We start from the raw sequence: 19,730 nt of genomic DNA, 5'->3' as shown, positions 1-19,730 counted from the left end.
TCAGTATAGGTGGACTAATAGAACAAGTCCCACACACTGCTAAAAGGCCAAATATTTTTTCAGAGCTAGATGCAGAAAAAAATTATATTCAGTTTGCAACCTGATGGAGGTCAGTATAGATGGATTAATAGAACAAGACCCACACACAGCTAGAAGCCCAATATTTTTTCAGAGCTAGATGCAGAAAAAAATTATATTCAGTTTGCAACCTGATGGAGGTCAGTATAGATGGATTAATAGAACAAGACCCACACACAGCTAGAAGCCCAATATTTTTTCAGAGCTAGATGCAGAAAAAAATTATATTCAGTTTGCAACCTGATGGAGGTCAGTATAGATGGACTAATACAACAAGTCCCACACACAGCTAGAAGCCCGATATTTTTTCAGAGGTAGATGCAGAAAAAAATATATTCAGTTTGCAACCTGATGGAGGTCAGTATAGGTGGACTAATAGAACAAGTCCCACACACTGCTAGAAGGCCAAATATTTTTTCAGAGCTAGATGCAGAAAAAAATTATATTCAGTTTGCAACCTGATGGAGGTCAGTATAGATGGATTAATAGAACAAGACCCACACACAGCTAGAAGCCCAATATTTTTTCAGAGCTAGATGCAGAAAAAAATTATATTCAGTTTGCAACCTGATGGAGGTCAGTATAGATGGATTAATAGAACAAGACCCACACACAGCTAGAAGCCCAATATTTTTTCAGAGCTAGATGCAGAAAAAAATTATATTCAGTTTGCAACCTGATGGAGGTCAGTATAGATGGACTAATACAACAAGTCCCACACACAGCTAGAAGCCCAATATTTTTTCAGAGGTAGATGCAGAAAAAATTATATTCAGTTTGCAACCTGATGGAGGTCAGTATAGATGGATTAATAGAACAAGACCCACACACAGCTAGAAGCCCAATATTTTTTCAGAGCTAGATGCAGAAAAAAATTATATTCAGTTTGCAACCTGATGGAGGTCAGTATAGATGGACTAATACAACAAGTCGCACACACAGCTAGAAGCCCAATATTTTTTCAGAGGTAGATGCAGAAAAAAATATATTCAGTTTGCAACCTGATGGAGGTCAGTATAGGTGGACTAACAGAACAAGTCCCACACACTGCTAGAAGGCCCAATATTTTTTCAGAGCTAGATGCAGAAAAAAATTATATTCAGTTTGCAACCTGATGGAGGTCAGTATAGATGGATTAATAGAACAAGACCCACACACAGCTAGAAGCCCAATATTTTTTCAGAGCTAGATGCAGAAAAAAATTATATTCAGTTTGCAACCTGATGGAGGTCAGTATAGATGGATTAATAGAACAAGACCTACACACAGCTAGAAGCCCAATATTTTTTCAGAGCTAGATGCAGAAAAAAATTATATTCAGTTTGCAACCTGATGGAGGTCAGTATAGATGGATTAATAGAACAAGACCCACACACAGCTAGAAGACCAATATTTTTTCAGAGCAAGATGCAGAAAAAAATTATATTCAGTTTGCAACCTGATGGAGGTCAGTATAGATGGATTAATAGAACAAGACCCACACACAGCTAGAAGCCCAATATTTTTTCAGAGCTAGATGCAGAAAAAAATTATATTCAGTTTGCAACCAGATGGAGGTCAGTATAGATGGATTAATAGAACAAGACCCACACACAGCTAGAAGCCCAATATTTTTTCAGAGCTAGATGCAGAAAAAAATTATATTCAGTTTGCAACCTGATGGAGGTCAGTATAGATGGACTAATACAACAAGTCCCACACACAGCTAGAAGCCCAATATTTATTCAGAGGTAGATGCAGAAAAAAATATATTCAGTTTGCAACCTGATGGAGGTCAGTATAGGTGGACTAATAGAACAAGTCCCACACACTGCTAGAAGGCCAAATATTTTTTCAGAGCTAGATGCAGAAAAAAATAATATTCAGTTTGCAACCTGATGGAGGTCAGTATAGATGGATTAATAGAACAAGACCCACACACAGCTAGAAGCCCAATATTTTTTCAGAGCTAGATGCAGAAAAAAATTATATTCAGTTTGCAACCTGATGGAGGTCAGTATAGATGGATTAATAGAACAAGACCCACACACAGCTAGAAGCCCAATATTTTTTCAGAGCTAGATGCAGAAAAAAATTATATTCAGTTTGCAACCTGATGGAGGTCAGTATAGATGGACTAATACAACAAGTCCCACACACAGCTAGAAGCCCAATATTTTTTCAGAGGTAGATGCAGAAAAAATTATATTCAGTTTGCAACCTGATGGAGGTCAGTATAGATGGATTAATAGAACAAGACCCACACACAGCTAGAAGCCCAATATTTTTTCAGAGCTAGATGCAGAAAAAAATTATATTCAGTTTGCAACCTGATGGAGGTCAGTATAGATGGACTAATACAACAAGTCGCACACACAGCTAGAAGCCCAATATTTTTTCAGAGGTAGATGCAGAAAAAAATATATTCAGTTTGCAACCTGATGGAGGTCAGTATAGGTGGACTAACAGAACAAGTCCCACACACTGCTAGAAGGCCCAATATTTTTTCAGAGCTAGATGCAGAAAAAAATTATATTCAGTTTGCAACCTGATGGAGGTCAGTATAGATGGATTAATAGAACAAGACCCACACACAGCTAGAAGCCCAATATTTTTTCAGAGCTAGATGCAGAAAAAAATTATATTCAGTTTGCAACCTGATGGAGGTCAGTATAGATGGATTAATAGAACAAGACCTACACACAGCTAGAAGCCCAATATTTTTTCAGAGCTAGATGCAGAAAAAAATTATATTCAGTTTGCAACCTGATGGAGGTCAGTATAGATGGATTAATAGAACAAGACCCACACACAGCTAGAAGCCCAATATTTTTTCAGAGCAAGATGCAGAAAAAAATTATATTCAGTTTGCAACCTGATGGAGGTCAGTATAGATGGATTAATAGAACAAGACCCACACACAGCTAGAAGCCCAATATTTTTTCAGAGCTAGATGCAGAAAAAAATTATATTCAGTTTGCAACCAGATGGAGGTCAGTATAGATGGATTAATAGAACAAGACCCACACACAGCTAGAAGCCCAATATTTTTTCAGAGCTAGATGCAGAAAAAAATTATATTCAGTTTGCAACCTGATGGAGGTCAGTATAGATGGACTAATACAACAAGTCCAACACACAGCTAGAAGCCCAATATTTATTCAGAGGTAGATGCAGAAAAAAATATATTCAGTTTGCAACCTGATGGAGGTCAGTATAGGTGGACTAATAGAACAAGTCCCACACACTGCTAGAAGGCCAAATATTTTTTCAGAGCTAGATGCAGAAAAAAATAATATTCAGTTTGCAACCTGATGGAGGTCAGTATAGATGGATTAATAGAACAAGACCCACACACAGCTAGAAGCCCAATATTTTTTCAGAGCTAGATGCAGAAAAAAATTATATTCAGTTTGCAACCTGATGGAGGTCAGTATAGATGGATTAATAGAACAAGACCCACACAAAGCTAGAAGCCCAATATTTTTTCAGAGCTAGATGCAGAAAAAAATTAGATTCAGTTTGCAACCTGATGGAGGTCAGTATAGATGGACTAATAGAATGATGCTATGCCCAAAAGATTTTACTTCACTATGTGCAGTAAAAAAATTGGTATTCTATACACAGGTGATATATCTTGCAACACAGATAGGCTACTCCACTGACTAACACACTCTGCAATAGGCCAAAAACGATTAGCTTTGCTAGATTCAGCCAAATGCTGTGAAAAAAACTTGCACAGCACTGGCACAGACCTGCCTGGCAAAAACTGATAGGAACTGATGTAACCTAGTCCTGAAAAGGACTCCAATTACAATTAGTCTTTACTCCCACAACCTATCTATTTAAGAGCACAGACCTGCCTGATAAAAGTCGTAGGAAATGCTGTAACCTAGTCCTTAAAAGGACTGCAATCACAACTATTCCCTACTCCCAAGCTATCTGTATATTTGTGCGAAAATTGGCTTGAAATTAACAAGGTATAGCGCACACAGCAACAGCGGTGCCGTCTAACACGCAGCTGCAGCAGTGAGAAAATGGTGGCGACGGGGAAAATGGCTTGGACTTATAGGGCAAGGACATGTGACATACACTGCCAATGACACATGCCCTTGCTTGTGTGAAAAAAAGCACTTCGCTCCGTGTGTGCGCTGCTGATAGGCTGACAGATTGCACCTCCCCACTGTAAATGCGGGAAAGAGAAAAAAAAATGGAGATCTTCATTGTTCCTGCAGAGATCCATCCCCTGCCCCTCCCCCCACCCCGCTGTACACTCAAACTGCGTATTAACATTAATTTTCATCATTACTGAGAAAAAATCCAGTTATGATTTTGGTGCACGAACAGTTATCGAACATAACCTCGAACAGCCGAATTTTTCTCAAATTGTTCATGTTCGCCGAACGGCTCGAACACCGCCCAAAACAACTCGAATTTGAGATGGGCGAACAGTTCGAGTAGAACAACGCTCTTCTCTACTTCTGATCACCGTGGGCCTCCAGCATTGTTGCTTCTTTACTTTTAATACTAGGCTCCTTTTCACCAGGACCAGCGTCTCCCGCGTGGCTGGAGGCAACCACCGGTAACCCCAAGCAGAAGACCTTTGCAGGCAACATGACCCTCCCCCCTGAAGAGCAGCTCAAAGTCACTGGCAACCATCTCACCCTCTTCCTTCATTCACCCCTGGACGTCTCGCTCCGCCCCAAAGTTACGGGTCCAGCTTGCTCTTTCTGTCACATTACCACGATGAAGGGTTTAGCCTGCAGGATATCCTGGGCCGAGACATTTTTGAAGACACCTGATGCGGCGGGGGAATCACTGCTAAACAAACCACACCTGTAGGGATGGCACAGCCTTTGCATGTACCCTTCGGAGCCCGCCCCGTCTCGGCCAGATTGCTCGCCACCAAGCGATCCTGAGAAAGGCTGGCCGGGCGATGGATCGAGCAGCATCTACTGGCCATACCACCTTGGATGCGCCTGATCTCGTTTGATCTCAGAAGCAAAGCAGAGCTGGGCTCGGACAGTACTTGGATGTGATACCTCCTGGGAACACCGGGTGCTGTAGACCATTTTGATGACGTTTTGCCCTACTGCCCAGCTCGGCTAGCATGGAACGGCGCCTTGCCGGACACCGACCTTAAGTAACTTAGATGATGGAAGCCCCAAGGCCTCTGAGTCAGTTGGCAGCTAAGCAAGCTACACCGCCGCCTTCACGCAGGCCTGACACTGAGCTCCTTGCCACGGCTAGGAGTGCTTATTGACTCCGCATCTCGCCGTGTGGAAATGATGGCGTTAAAAGCACCCGGGGCCGTGAAGGGGCCAGGCTTTCAGCAGGTGCCCAGGGAAGGTTTTGGATGCCGGCCGCCTAGCGAGGGCCAGCAGAAGTAACATGATTCTCTGCAAAGAAGCTTGTGTAACCAAGCCAGACGGCTGACAAAGAGCTAACCTCAGTGCAAGGAAGGTTATCCTTATCCTCTCTTGCTGACAACTTTATCTTCCAAAAGGTAGGGGAGAAAACAAGGGGATCTGCTACTTTGGATCTAATCCTTATAAACAGGGAGGAAATGGTTGAGGAGGTAAAGGTGAAGCTGACGTTCCGTCGACAGCGCTGCAGCCGATCAGTGAGCTCAGTGGCTCTGAGTGGGGCGTTCTGTCTACAAGACCTTTTATGGAAGCCAGCAAAAAAATTGAAGAGAAGGGAAAGCACAAAAGGACCTGGTCTTGCTGAACACTGGAAAGGGCATCCGGCAGCCAGACTTCAAAGTAGAAAAGCAGCAAGTGAGAGGCTTGTCTCTGCCTACGGCCACACCACCATGAACACGCCAGATCTCATTTGATCTCGGATGCTAAGCAGGGTCAGGCCTGGTTAGTACTTGGATGGGAGACTTTAAAATAATACTCTTCCTGTAATATTTTTATCTACTGAGGACTTCTCAAAGTATCAATATCACGATATTCTTAAAAAAAAATGTATCTATTTATTCTTGGATTGTCCATTAAAAAGAATCAGATTTCAGCAGGTACATACAGTAATTAGTTAGAAAGTAATTGTCCATTTGTCCATAATTAGCTTAATTGTTGAGATTCACCCATCTTTCCTTGGATCCTGGCTGGTAAATCATGTCTTTGTCCAGCATGTGTCCAGGCCTACATGTCATCTGCTTCTCAGCATGAAGATTCTGTGTCTTGTGGGGTAGGCAGAGCAAGAGAGCCCCCCCTTTCTGTACCATGGGCTTTTATAGCCAGTCGTATGGACACCTGTTCTACATATGGTAGTGAACCAAAAATATACACACAAATAGCGCATGTCAACTAGACACGATGGCTGAGGCATAGAACTCAGAAAAATGATTATCGATTAACATTCCAAATGAATTTCCATAATTAACCATTTAACATTTCCCCCTTTTTTGAGAATAAAAGGACTTTAACTGAAAAATATCAAAAGAAGATACATTCATCAATCATTTTTTCTTTCCTTCTTCCTTGGCAATATCATTAAATTTCCATAATAATAATAATAGTAATAATAGTATCAATATCGGATTATTGCTATATAATGATGTGAATTCATGTTATGGTAAGCCGTGACTAATATTCATTTAATATGTATAATTATACTTCCCTATATCTAAATTGAAGCAATCGCGGGTTCAATCGTCATCATCTGATGTCATCGGGTCGTCGTCTCGTCTTCTTCTTGGTTCTTTTATAACACAGTCTTTAGATGAAAACTCCTTTGAAATAAATTACAGCATGTAGATATTTTACAGTCCATAATTGTGTTCATTATTGTTCAGTCCATAAACTGTACTCTTTATTAGAAAGATCATGTGTGTCAGTTGATAAGAAAACAAAGTCCATGGATGAAATGTAGCTTTAATATCTGTGCAGTGTCACCTGGACTTAAGTTGGATCGTCTTTGGAATCTTCCGTGTGTCCGCACTGGTCTCGTGTCACTTTTGGAACAGATGTGACGTCTTTGGTCAGTAAAGCAAGGGTTAACTTGACACTTCCCTGCTTTATATAGCACCATAACCAGTACTCAGTCCTTTATATACAGGACACATATGCCAGGTATTACCTGTTCACCAGCTTTCATTGAAGCGTTGCAGGTGATAAGAAACCACTGGAACGTGATGAAACTTGAACACAACACAGTACATATAGGATCATCGTCCTCTGCCGTCCTGGTGATCAGTGGTGTGAATTGTATTGTATGTAATGGACACAGTCTATTATAACACTCAGCATTCACACCTGTTACCTTCTGAGACGTCCGGATATCAGTTGCTTCTTCTTGTAACTTTTGAGAATCTCTTTGATTTATAAAAATTAAAAGTCTTTATTAAGATAGAATTCACAATTGCGATGTCTTGATTGAAGTCTTCATTCCCTAATCTGATACCAAATCTGGCAGTTTTTCCTAACCTATAATATCACAGCGTAACATAGCAATCAGTAATATCCATCTAATTATTATCAAAATATTAAAATAAATTATGTTTGGAATAATAAACAATAATAGATAATAATTCATTATCAATCAAGTTCTCCATATGATAGAACATTTTTATGTCATAGGTGTAATTACCTTTTCCAACCCATAGGTGTCAGTGTATTTTGAAAAAAACAAGTTTTTATATCTTTATTAAACCAATAATATCAAAGAATGTATACTCCTGAACCAAAATGAATAAATATATGAATGTATGAATGAATGAATGAATGAATAAATGAATGAATGAATTGTTGTGTTTACTCAGAAAATGTAAACATTTTTTTCCTTAGCAATATATATTTAATGAAGCAATACTCTTGTATTAGACATTACTTTATTAAATATTAATGTGTTTTCTCAATTGAGATATTGAACTGAAATAAAATCAAATGAGAATTAAAAAATGAAAAAATCGAAAAATAAGAAGTATAAAGTAAGAATAAAATTTTAAAAATGAAAAATAAAATTCAGAGTAAAAATAAGAATAAAAATAAAAATAAGGCCTTTAAATTTTAATGACAAATGCAGAGTAATTATATTCTCCATAAAAAATACCCTTATAGCTCCATTATCTGGATGATTTCATATTTGTCATAACCTTGTACCACCAAAAAATATTAAATTATGCAACTTTGCATGTAATACCCTTCTTAATTATACCATAGTACCTTATTATTATTTCTTCTTTATTAAAATGTGTGGAAAATAAGTATTGATCAAAAGTGATTATGTAATCAGGATCAAAAACACATTTTCCCCCTTAATACCAAAAATATTATTTTATAAAATTTATGTATATATCAGAACCAAATTAAAAATAATTATTCTTCTAGAAATATTGTGCATAAATTTCATATCGATGAGTAGCATAGATTTGACTAAAGAGAGGTGTGTACCTATTTAGGTAACCATTAAAAATAATATTATAGTTATTCAAGAATATTATCATGTGGAAAATGATTCTAAATATAAATTTGCTTTGTAAACCATTTTGATGTGTGGTTGCCCTTATCCACTATTAGTTAAATCAAGAAATAATAATTATTAAAGAAATATAGAAATATATATATATGTAGATACTGTAATAACTAATTATGTATTATAATTTCCTCAGAATTAAATATATTTTTGTACCTTCACATAAAGAAACATTTTTTTTTTCAAACATACAAACATACGAGGCCTCTGTCACATCAATCACACTTAGCAGCTGCTGATTTACTCATCTGTCACCTTCACTCTGACATTCACAGATCTGTTCAACTCAAACATTCCACATATGAAATTTTATATATATATATATATATATATATATATTTAACCCAAAATTGTTGTATCCCAATTTATTAATGCGCATTGCCATATCAATTGAATATCTTTATATTTCTTTGAATATTCCCCAAGTACATATTATATAATATGAGAGTAAGTCACTGGAATTTCAGACACTTGAAAAAACTCTTGTCTTAGATTCTTTTTTCACTGGCTGCCCGGTCTTAAGTTACATCAGTTGAAAATAGAATGAATGGGATCCTATACTATTAGCTCAAAGTTCAAAGGCCGCAGCTGTCACACGTCATGCTGTAAAGCTACTTTAATTTGCACGAACACTTCATGCACAGAAAATATTAGCAACACAAAAGAATTAATAAGTATTACATATATATTATAGTTCAACTAGATATATTGTTATTATTTTAAAATGTTATACACATAAAATCATGCAATTTTTTCACTTCCTGTGTGAATAAAGAAATAAATCCATTTTTAGAGTTCTTTGATCAAATCCTGCTTTGGAATGAAAACTCTAAGGAAATATAAGAAAATAAAATTAAATATCAAATTCATACAGAAGCAGAATTATTTAAATATCTTATACATATATTGGTTGGTTCTAATGTAATTCAAAATATTGCTACTTAAATTTATATATATGAAGTTCTAATTTATTAATTAATATATATATATAAATATATTTTATAAACGTATATATAAATACAATTATACGGAATCTCTACTTAGACAAGTGTATATATATATATATATATATATATATATATATATATGAACTATTAGAAACTATGTAACTACAATTTTACTGTATAAGATTATAAATAAATATTGAGACATTGTATTACATTTTGATACAACATTATAACTACAGTTTTTCCTTTGCAACTCCCTAAACCAAATCTTCTGTCTCTCTCAAATATCTCCAGGAACGCCCTATTTAGGAAAGACATTTTTCTATCCTTCAAAACCTCAGAGAACTGCCTGTTCTTCTGTCCACATTCCATGACGTCACTGTGAGTTGGTCGTCTCACCTGTCTCTGTCCATCAGTTTCAGCCATTTTCCTTTTTAGAGAATCACAGTTCTGACTGAGAATTAACTCATTCTGTGGAGAGATGGATCTTTGCACTGGCTGATATGGCTTATAACATATATGAAATCTTCTGCGTATTTGATAGAGTTCACTATGGGGATGACTCAGTCTAGGAGAGTTTGATATTGGCTTTTGGTAAGATTTTACCTTTCCTGGTTTTATAAATTTAGCTTGATTTATTTTCTTTTCACGATTCTCATGTTTTCTAACAAAATCCAGCATCTGCGCACATTCAAATAATGAATTTTTTTGTGATGCCATAACTTGGGAAACTGAATTTAGGAATTTGAATTTTTGTACAAAAGTTGTTATCATATGTTGTACTTTTCCATTTTTGATGAGAGCTTTGTACAACCGTTCAAATATGGACATGAATGTATATGTACATTCCTTCCTACCAATCCTTAGTTTCTGCAGATCTTCTATGTTGGAAAAATCCTTTGTGACACAATAAATCAAATATCTTAATCTGTCCGAATCATTTTCCCATCCATTAGGAGAGTCATTTTCACAGGGCATTAAATGTAAACGTCTGGACAATGTCACAGGAATCCATATTTTAAATAATTGATTCCTCTCCTCATTGGATAAATCAAACTTATCAGAGAAGCTCTCAAATGTCTCTGAATTTCTACAGGCATGGATTTTGACATCATATTTTGGCATGATTTTGTATAATTTCAGCAAATTTTTCCTCATTTTAATTTGGAGTTGAGCCTGGGTAATTCCAGAATTCTCTGATATTTTTAGTGGCTCTTGTACGTCCGTTCCTCCTACGTCACTCACGTCTCCTCCCACATCACCTAGTATGTCGGTTTCTCGTATGTCAGTCATGTCTCCTCCCATGTCAGGTTTCTGTATTTCCGTCTCTTGGTCAGACCCAAGGTCACCTTCAGTTACAGACATATGTCTTACTTCTTGTTAATTTTCCACATTACAGTCAGAATCAGTATCACCGTCTGACACTTCTACACTATTTTCCTGCTTAGAAATCTCTAACACAAGACTATGAAATAAATCTACCAAATGTAGAATATTTCTCAATTTCTGTTTGTCTCTTTTTACCAATTTAGAAGTTAACTGTAAATTCTGCAATTCACATTCTTTGTATAAACTGAGCCACAAAACTTCTATGTCATCTCCTACATTAACTTTGAAATTAATATTACTTTGTTTAGCAAAAGAAGAAATTATATCCATATTTTGCTTACCTTAAGATTCCTTGTCTTCTCTTTATCAGCACGTCCTGTCTTCAGTTCGTCTGATTCTTTTCCTGTGTGATTCTGTTCCTTGTTAGTACCTCTGCTTCCTGTCTTTCCTCAGTCTGTAGGTCCTTTCTGCTTCTCGTGACAAACTAGTGAATTTACTGACACGTGAACAACAGCTGTTCAGCTCGTCAGGACTCCCCCCTTGTTCACGGAAGAAATTCACTTACTTAATTTAAAAAACAAAAAAACAGGACTGGCTGGCTCACCATTGTAAAATAATACTCTTCCTGTATTATTTTTTTGTACTGAGGACTTCTCAAAGTATCAATATCACGATACTCTTATAAAAAAATTTATCTATTTATTCTTGGATTGTCCATTAAAAAGAATCAGATTGCAGCAGGTACATACAATAATTAGTTATAAAGTAATTGTCCATTTGTCTATAATTAGCTTAATTGTTGAGATTCACCCATCTTTCCTTGGATCCTGGCTGGTAAATCATGTCTTTGTCCAGCATGTGTTCAGGCCTACATGTCATCTGCTTCTCAGCATGAAGATTCAGTGTCTTGTGTGGTGGGCAGAGCAATAGAGCCCCCCCTTTCTGTACCATGGGCTTTTATAGCCAGTCGTATGGACACCTGTTCTACATATGGTAGTGAACCAAAAATACACACACAAATAGCGTATGTCAACTAGACACGATGGCTGAGGCATAGAACTCAGAAAAATGATTATCGATTAACATTCCAAATGAATTTCCATAATTAACCATTTAACATTTCCCGCTTTTTGAGAAAAAAAGGACTTTAACTGAAAATTATCAAAAGAAGATACATTCATCCATCATTTTTTCTTTCCTTCTTCCTTGGCAATATCATTAAATTTCCATAATAATAATAATAGTAATAATAGTATCAATATCGGATTATTGCTATATAATGATGTCAATTCATGTTATGGTAAGCCGTGACTAATATTCATTTAATATGTATAATTATACTTCCCTATATCTTAATTGAAGCAATCGCGGGTTCAATCGTCATCATCTGATGTCATCGGGTCGTCGTCTCGTCTTCTTCTTGGTTCTTTTATAACACAGTCTTTAGATGAAAACTCCTTTGAAATAAATTACAGCATGTAGATATTTTACAGTCCATAATTGTGTTCATTATTGTTCAGTCCATAAACTGTACTCTTTATTAGAAAGATCATGTGTGTCAGTTGATAAGAAAACAAAGTCCATGGATGAAATGTAGCTTTAATATCTGTGCAGTGTCACGTGGACTTAAGTTGGATCGTCTTTGGAATCTTCCGTGTGTCCGCACTGGTCTCGTGTCACTTTTGGAACAGATGTGACGTCTTTGGTCAGTAAAGCATGGGTTAACTTGACACTTCCCTGCTTTATATAGCACCATAACCAGTACTCAGTCCTTTATATACAGGACACATATGCCAGGTATTACCTGTTCACCAGCTTTCATTGAAGCATTGCAGGTGATAATAAACCACTGGAACGTGATGAAACTTTAACACAACACAGTACATATAGGATCATCGTCCTCTGCCGTCCTGGTGATCAGTGGTGTGAATTGTATTGTATGTAATGGACACAGTTTATTATAACACTCAGCATTCACACCTGTTACCTTCTGAGACGTCCGGATATCAGTTGCTTCTTCTTGTAACTTTTGAGAATCTCTTTGATTTATAAAAATTAAAAGTCTTTATTAAGATAGAATTCACAATTGCGATGTCTTGATTGAAGTCTTCATTCCCTAATCTGATACCAAATCTGGCAGTTTTTCCTAACCTATAATATCACAGCGTAACATAGCAATCAGTAATATCCATCTAATTATTATCAAAATATTAAAATAAATTATGTTTGGAATAATAAACAATAATAGATAATAATTCATTATCAATCAAGTTCTCCATATGATAGAACATTTTTATGTCATAGGTGTAATTACCTTTTCCAACCCATAGGTGTCAGTGTATTTTGAAAAAACAAGTTTTTATATCTTTATTAAACCAATAATATCAAAGAATGTATACTCCTGAACCAAAATGAATAAATATATGAATGTATGAATGAATGAATGAATGAATAAATGAATGAATGAATTGTTGTGTTTACTCAAAAAATGTAAACATTTTTTTCCTTAGCAATATATATTTAATGAAGCAATACTCTTGTATTAGACATTACTTTATTAAATATTAATGTGTTTTCTCAATTGAGATATTGAACTCAAATAAAATCAAATGAGAATTAAAAAATGAAAAAATAGAAAAATAAGAAGTATAAAGTAAGAATAAAATTTTAAAAATGAAAAATAAAATTCAGAGTAAAAATAAGAATAAAAATAAAAATAAGGCCTTTAAATTTTAATGACAAATGCAGAGTAATTATATTCTCCATAAAAAATACCCTTATAGCTCCATTATCTGGATGATTTCATATTTGTCATAACCTTGTACCACCAAAAAATATTAAATTATGCAACTTTGCATGTAATACCCTTCTTAATTATACCATAGTACCTTATTATTATTTCTTCTTTATTAAAATGTGTGGAAAATAAGTATTGATCAAAAGTGATTATGTAATCAGGATCAAAAACACATTTTCCCCCTTAATACCAAAAATATTATTTTATAAAATTTATGTATATATCAGAACCAAATTAAAAATAATTATTCTTCTAGAAATATTGTGCATAAATTTCATATCGATGAGTAGCATAGATTTGACTAAAGAGAGGTGTGTACCTATTTAGGTAACCATTAAAAATAATATTATAGTTATTCAAGAATATTATCATGTGGAAAATGATTCTAAATATAAATTTGCTTTGTAAACCATTTTGATGTGTGGTTGCCCTTATCCACTATTAGTTAAATCAAGAAATAATAATTATTAAAGAAATATAGAAATATATATATATGTAGATACTGTAATAACTAATTATGTATTATAATTTCCTCAGAATTAAATATATTTTTGTACCTTCACATAAAGAAACATTTTTTTTTTCAAACATACAAACATACGAGGCCTCTGTCACATCAATCACACTTAGCAGCTGCTGATTTACTCATCTGTCACCTTCACTCTGACATTCACAGATCTGTTCAACTCAAACATTCCACATATGAAATTTTATATATATATATATATATATATATATTTAACCCAAAATTGTTGTATCCCAATTTATTAATGCGCATTGCCATATCAATTGAATATCTTTATATTTCTTTGAATATTCCCCAAGTACATATTATATAATATGAGAGTAAGTCACTGGAATTTCAGACACTTGAAAAAACTCTTGTCTTAGATTCTTTTTTCACTGGCTGCCCGGTCTTAAGTTACATCAGTTGAAAATAGAATGAATGGGATCCTATACTATTAGCTCAAAGTTCAAAGGCCGCAGCTGTCACACGTCATGCTGTAAAGCTACTTTAATTTGCACGAACACTTCATGCACAGAAAATATTAGCAACACAAAAGAATTAATAAGTATTACATATATATTATAGTTCAACTAGATATATTGTTATTATTTTAAAATGTTATACACATAAAATCATGCAATTTTTTCACTTCCTGTGTGAATAAAGAAATAAATCCATTTTTAGAGTTCTTTGATCAAATCCTGCTTTGGAATGAAAACTCTAAGGAAATATAAGAAAATAAAATTAAATATCAAATTCATACAGAAGCAGAATTATTTAAATATCTTATACATATATTGGTTGGTTCTAATGTAATTCAAAATATTGCTACTTAAATTTATATATATGAAGTTCTAATTTATTAATTAATATATATATATAAATATATTTTATAAACGTATATATAAATACAATTATACGGAATCTCTACTTAGACAAGTGTATATATATATATATATATATATATATATATATATATATGAACTATTAGAAACTATGTAACTACAATTTTACTGTATAAGATTATAAATAAATATTGAGACATTGTATTACATTTTGATACAACATTATAACTACAGTTTTTCCTTTGCAACTCCCTAAACCAAATCTTCTGTCTCTCTCAAATATCTCCAGGAACGCCCTATTTAGGAAAGACATTTTTCTATCCTTCAAAACCTCAGAGAACTGCCTGTTCTTCTGTCCACATTCCATGACGTCACTGTGAGTTGGTCGTCTCACCTGTCTCTGTCCATCAGTTTCAGCCATTTTCCTTTTTAGAGAATCACAGTTCTGACTGAGAATTAACTCATTCTGTGGAGAGATGGATCTTTGCACTGGCTGATATGGCTTATAACATATATGAAATCTTCTGCGTATTTGATAGAGTTCACTATGGGGATGACTCAGTCTAGGAGAGTTTGATATTGGCTTTTGGTAAGATTTTACCTTTCCTGGTTTTATAAATTTAGCTTGATTTATTTTCTTTTCACGATTCTCATGTTTTCTAACAAAATCCAGCATCTGCGCACATTCAAATAATGAATTTTTTTGTGATGCCATAACTTGGGAAACTGAATTTAGGAATTTGAATTTTTGTACAAAAGTTGTTATCATATGTTGTACTTTTCCATTTTTGATGAGAGCTTTGTACAACCGTTCAAATATGGACATGAATGTATATGTACATTCCTTCCTACCAATCCTTAGTTTCTGCAGATCTTCTATGTTGGAAAAATCCTTTGTGACACAATAAATCAAATATCTTAATCTGTCCGAATCATTTTCCCATCCATTAGGAGAGTCATTTTCACAGGGCATTAAATGTAAACGTCTGGACAATGTCACAGGAATCCATATTTTAAATAATTGATTCCTCTCCTCATTGGATAAATCAAACTTATCAGAGAAGCTCTCAAATGTCTCTGAATTTCTACAGGCATGGATTTTGACATCATATTTTGGCATGATTTTGTATAATTTCAGCAAATTTTTCCTCATTTTAATTTGGAGTTGAGCCTGGGTAATTCCAGAATTCTCTGATATTTTTAGTGGCTCTTGTACGTCCGTTCCTCCTACGTCACTCACGTCTCCTCCCACATCACCTAGTATGTCGGTTTCTCGTATGTCAGTCATGTCTCCTCCCATGTCAGGTTTCTGTATTTCCGTCTCTTGGTCAGACCCAAGGTCACCTTCAGTTACAGACATATGTCTTACTTCTTGTTAATTTTCCACATTACAGTCAGAATCAGTATCACCGTCTGACACTTCTACACTATTTTCCTGCTTAGAAATCTCTAACACAAGACTATGAAATAAATCTACCAAATGTAGAATATTTCTCAATTTCTGTTTGTCTCTTTTTACCAATTTAGAAGTTAACTGTAAATTCTGCAATTCACATTCTTTGTATAAACTGAGCCACAAAACTTCTATGTCATCTCCTACATTAACTTTGAAATTAATATTACTTTGTTTAGCAAAAGAAGAAATTATATCCATATTTTGCTTACCTTAAGATTCCTTGTCTTCTCTTTATCAGCACGTCCTGTCTTCAGTTCGTCTGATTCTTTTCCTGTGTGATTCTGTTCCTTGTTAGTACCTCTGCTTCCTGTCTTTCCTCAGTCTGTAGGTCCTTTCTGCTTCTCGTGACAAACTAGTGAATTTACTGACACGTGAACAACAGCTGTTCAGCTCGTCAGGACTCCCCCCTTGTTCACGGAAGAAATTCACTTACTTAATTTAAAAAACAAAAAAACAGGACTGGCTGGCTCACCATTGTAAAATAATACTCTTCCTGTATTATTTTTTTGTACTGAGGACTTCTCAAAGTATCAATATCACGATACTCTTATAAAAAAATTTATCTATTTATTCTTGGATTGTCCATTAAAAAGAATCAGATTGCAGCAGGTACATACAATAATTAGTTATAAAGTAATTGTCCATTTGTCTATAATTAGCTTAATTGTTGAGATTCACCCATCTTTCCTTGGATCCTGGCTGGTAAATCATGTCTTTGTCCAGCATGTGTTCAGGCCTACATGTCATCTGCTTCTCAGCATGAAGATTCAGTGTCTTGTGTGGTGGGCAGAGCAATAGAGCCCCCCCTTTCTGTACCATGGGCTTTTATAGCCAGTCGTATGGACACCTGTTCTACATATGGTAGTGAACCAAAAATACACACACAAATAGCGTATGTCAACTAGACACGATGGCTGAGGCATAGAACTCAGAAAAATGATTATCGATTAACATTCCAAATGAATTTCCATAATTAACCATTTAACATTTCCCGCTTTTTGAGAAAAAAAGGACTTTAACTGAAAATTATCAAAAGAAGATACATTCATCCATCATTTTTTCTTTCCTTCTTCCTTGGCAATATCATTAAATTTCCATAATAATAATAATAGTAATAATAGTATCAATATCGGATTATTGCTATATAATGATGTCAATTCATGTTATGGTAAGCCGTGACTAATATTCATTTAATATGTATAATTATACTTCCCTATATCTTAATTGAAGCAATCGCGGGTTCAATCGTCATCATCTGATGTCATCGGGTCGTCGTCTCGTCTTCTTCTTGGTTCTTTTATAACACAGTCTTTAGATGAAAACTCCTTTGAAATAAATTACAGCATGTAGATATTTTACAGTCCATAATTGTGTTCATTATTGTTCAGTCCATAAACTGTACTCTTTATTAGAAAGATCATGTGTGTCAGTTGATAAGAAAACAAAGTCCATGGATGAAATGTAGCTTTAATATCTGTGCAGTGTCACGTGGACTTAAGTTGGATCGTCTTTGGAATCTTCCGTGTGTCCGCACTGGTCTCGTGTCACTTTTGGAACAGATGTGACGTCTTTGGTCAGTAAAGCATGGGTTAACTTGACACTTCCCTGCTTTATATAGCACCATAACCAGTACTCAGTCCTTTATATACAGGACACATATGCCAGGTATTACCTGTTCACCAGCTTTCATTGAAGCATTGCAGGTGATAATAAACCACTGGAACGTGATGAAACTTTAACACAACACAGTACATATAGGATCATCGTCCTCTGCCGTCCTGGTGATCAGTGGTGTGAATTGTATTGTATGTAATGGACACAGTTTATTATAACACTCAGCATTCACACCTGTTACCTTCTGAGACGTCCGGATATCAGTTGCTTCTTCTTGTAACTTTTGAGAATCTCTTTGATTTATAAAAATTAAAAGTCTTTATTAAGATAGAATTCACAATTGCGATGTCTTGATTGAAGTCTTCATTCCCTAATCTGATACCAAATCTGGCAGTTTTTCCTAACCTATAATATCACAGCGTAACATAGCAATCAGTAATATCCATCTAATTATTATCAAAATATTAAAATAAATTATGTTTGGAATAATAAACAATAATAGATAATAATTCATTATCAATCAAGTTCTCCATATGATAGAACATTTTTATGTCATAGGTGTAATTACCTTTTCCAACCCATAGGTGTCAGTGTATTTTGAAAAAACAAGTTTTTATATCTTTATTAAACCAATAATATCAAAGAATGTATACTCCTGAACCAAAATGAATAAATATATGAATGTATGAATGAATGAATGAATGAATAAATGAATGAATGAATTGTTGTGTTTACTCAAAAAATGTAAACATTTTTTTCCTTAGCAATATATATTTAATGAAGCAATACTCTTGTATTAGACATTACTTTATTAAATATTAATGTGTTTTCTCAATTGAGATATTGAACTCAAATAAAATCAAATGAGAATTAAAAAATGAAAAAATAGAAAAATAAGAAGTATAAAGTAAGAATAAAATTTTAAAAATGAAAAATAAAATTAAGAGTAAAAATAAGAATAAAAATAAAAATAAGGCATTTAAATTTTAATGACAAATGCAGAGTAATTATATTCTCCATAAAAAATACCCTTATAGCTCCATTATCTGGATGATTTCATATTTGTCATAACCTTGTACCACCAAAAAATATTAAATTATGCAACTTTGCATGTAATACCCTTCTTAATTATACCATAGTACCTTATTATTATTTCTTCTTTATTAAAATGTGTGGAAAATAAGTATTGATCAAAAGTGATTATGTAATCAGGATCAAAACACATTTTCCCCCTTAATACCAAAAATATTATTTTATAAAATTTATGTATATATCAGAACCAAATTAAAAATAATTATTCTTCTAGAAATATTGTGCATAAATTTCATATCGATGAGTAGCATAGATTTGACTAAAGAGAGGTGTGTACCTATTTAGGTAACCATTAAAAATAATATTATAGTTATTCAAGAATATTATCATGTGGAAAATTATTCTAAATATAAATTTGCTTTGTAAACCATTTTGATGTGTGGTTGCCCTTATCCACTATTAGTTAAATCAAGAAATAATAATTATTAAAGAAATATAGAAATATATATATGTAGATAATACCTAATTATGTATTATAATTTCCTCAGAATTAAATATATTTTTGTACCTTCACATAAAGAAACATTTTTATTTTTTCAAACATACAAACATACGAGGCCTCTGTCACATCAATCACACTTAGCAGCTGCTGATTTACTCATCT

The 19,730-nt window shown here is 34.2% G+C and overlaps 1 pseudogene; it reads left to right on the top strand.

The window, feature by feature from the left end:
• Window positions 1–5,007: 5,007 nt before the first annotated feature.
• Window positions 5,008–5,127, top strand: LOC141269324 (5S ribosomal RNA; annotated as a pseudogene).
• The last annotated feature ends 14,603 nt before the right edge of the window (window positions 5,128–19,730 follow it).

Source organism: Phyllobates terribilis, unplaced genomic scaffold (genome assembly GCF_046119375.1).
Source record: "Phyllobates terribilis strain yellow unplaced genomic scaffold, ASM4611937v1 Scaffold_4__5_contigs__length_816908805, whole genome shotgun sequence".
Lineage (NCBI taxonomy): Eukaryota > Metazoa > Chordata > Amphibia > Anura > Dendrobatidae > Phyllobates > Phyllobates terribilis.
The sequence above is the reverse complement of the archived record's forward strand: the minus strand, read 5'-3'. Positions and strand labels throughout refer to the sequence as shown.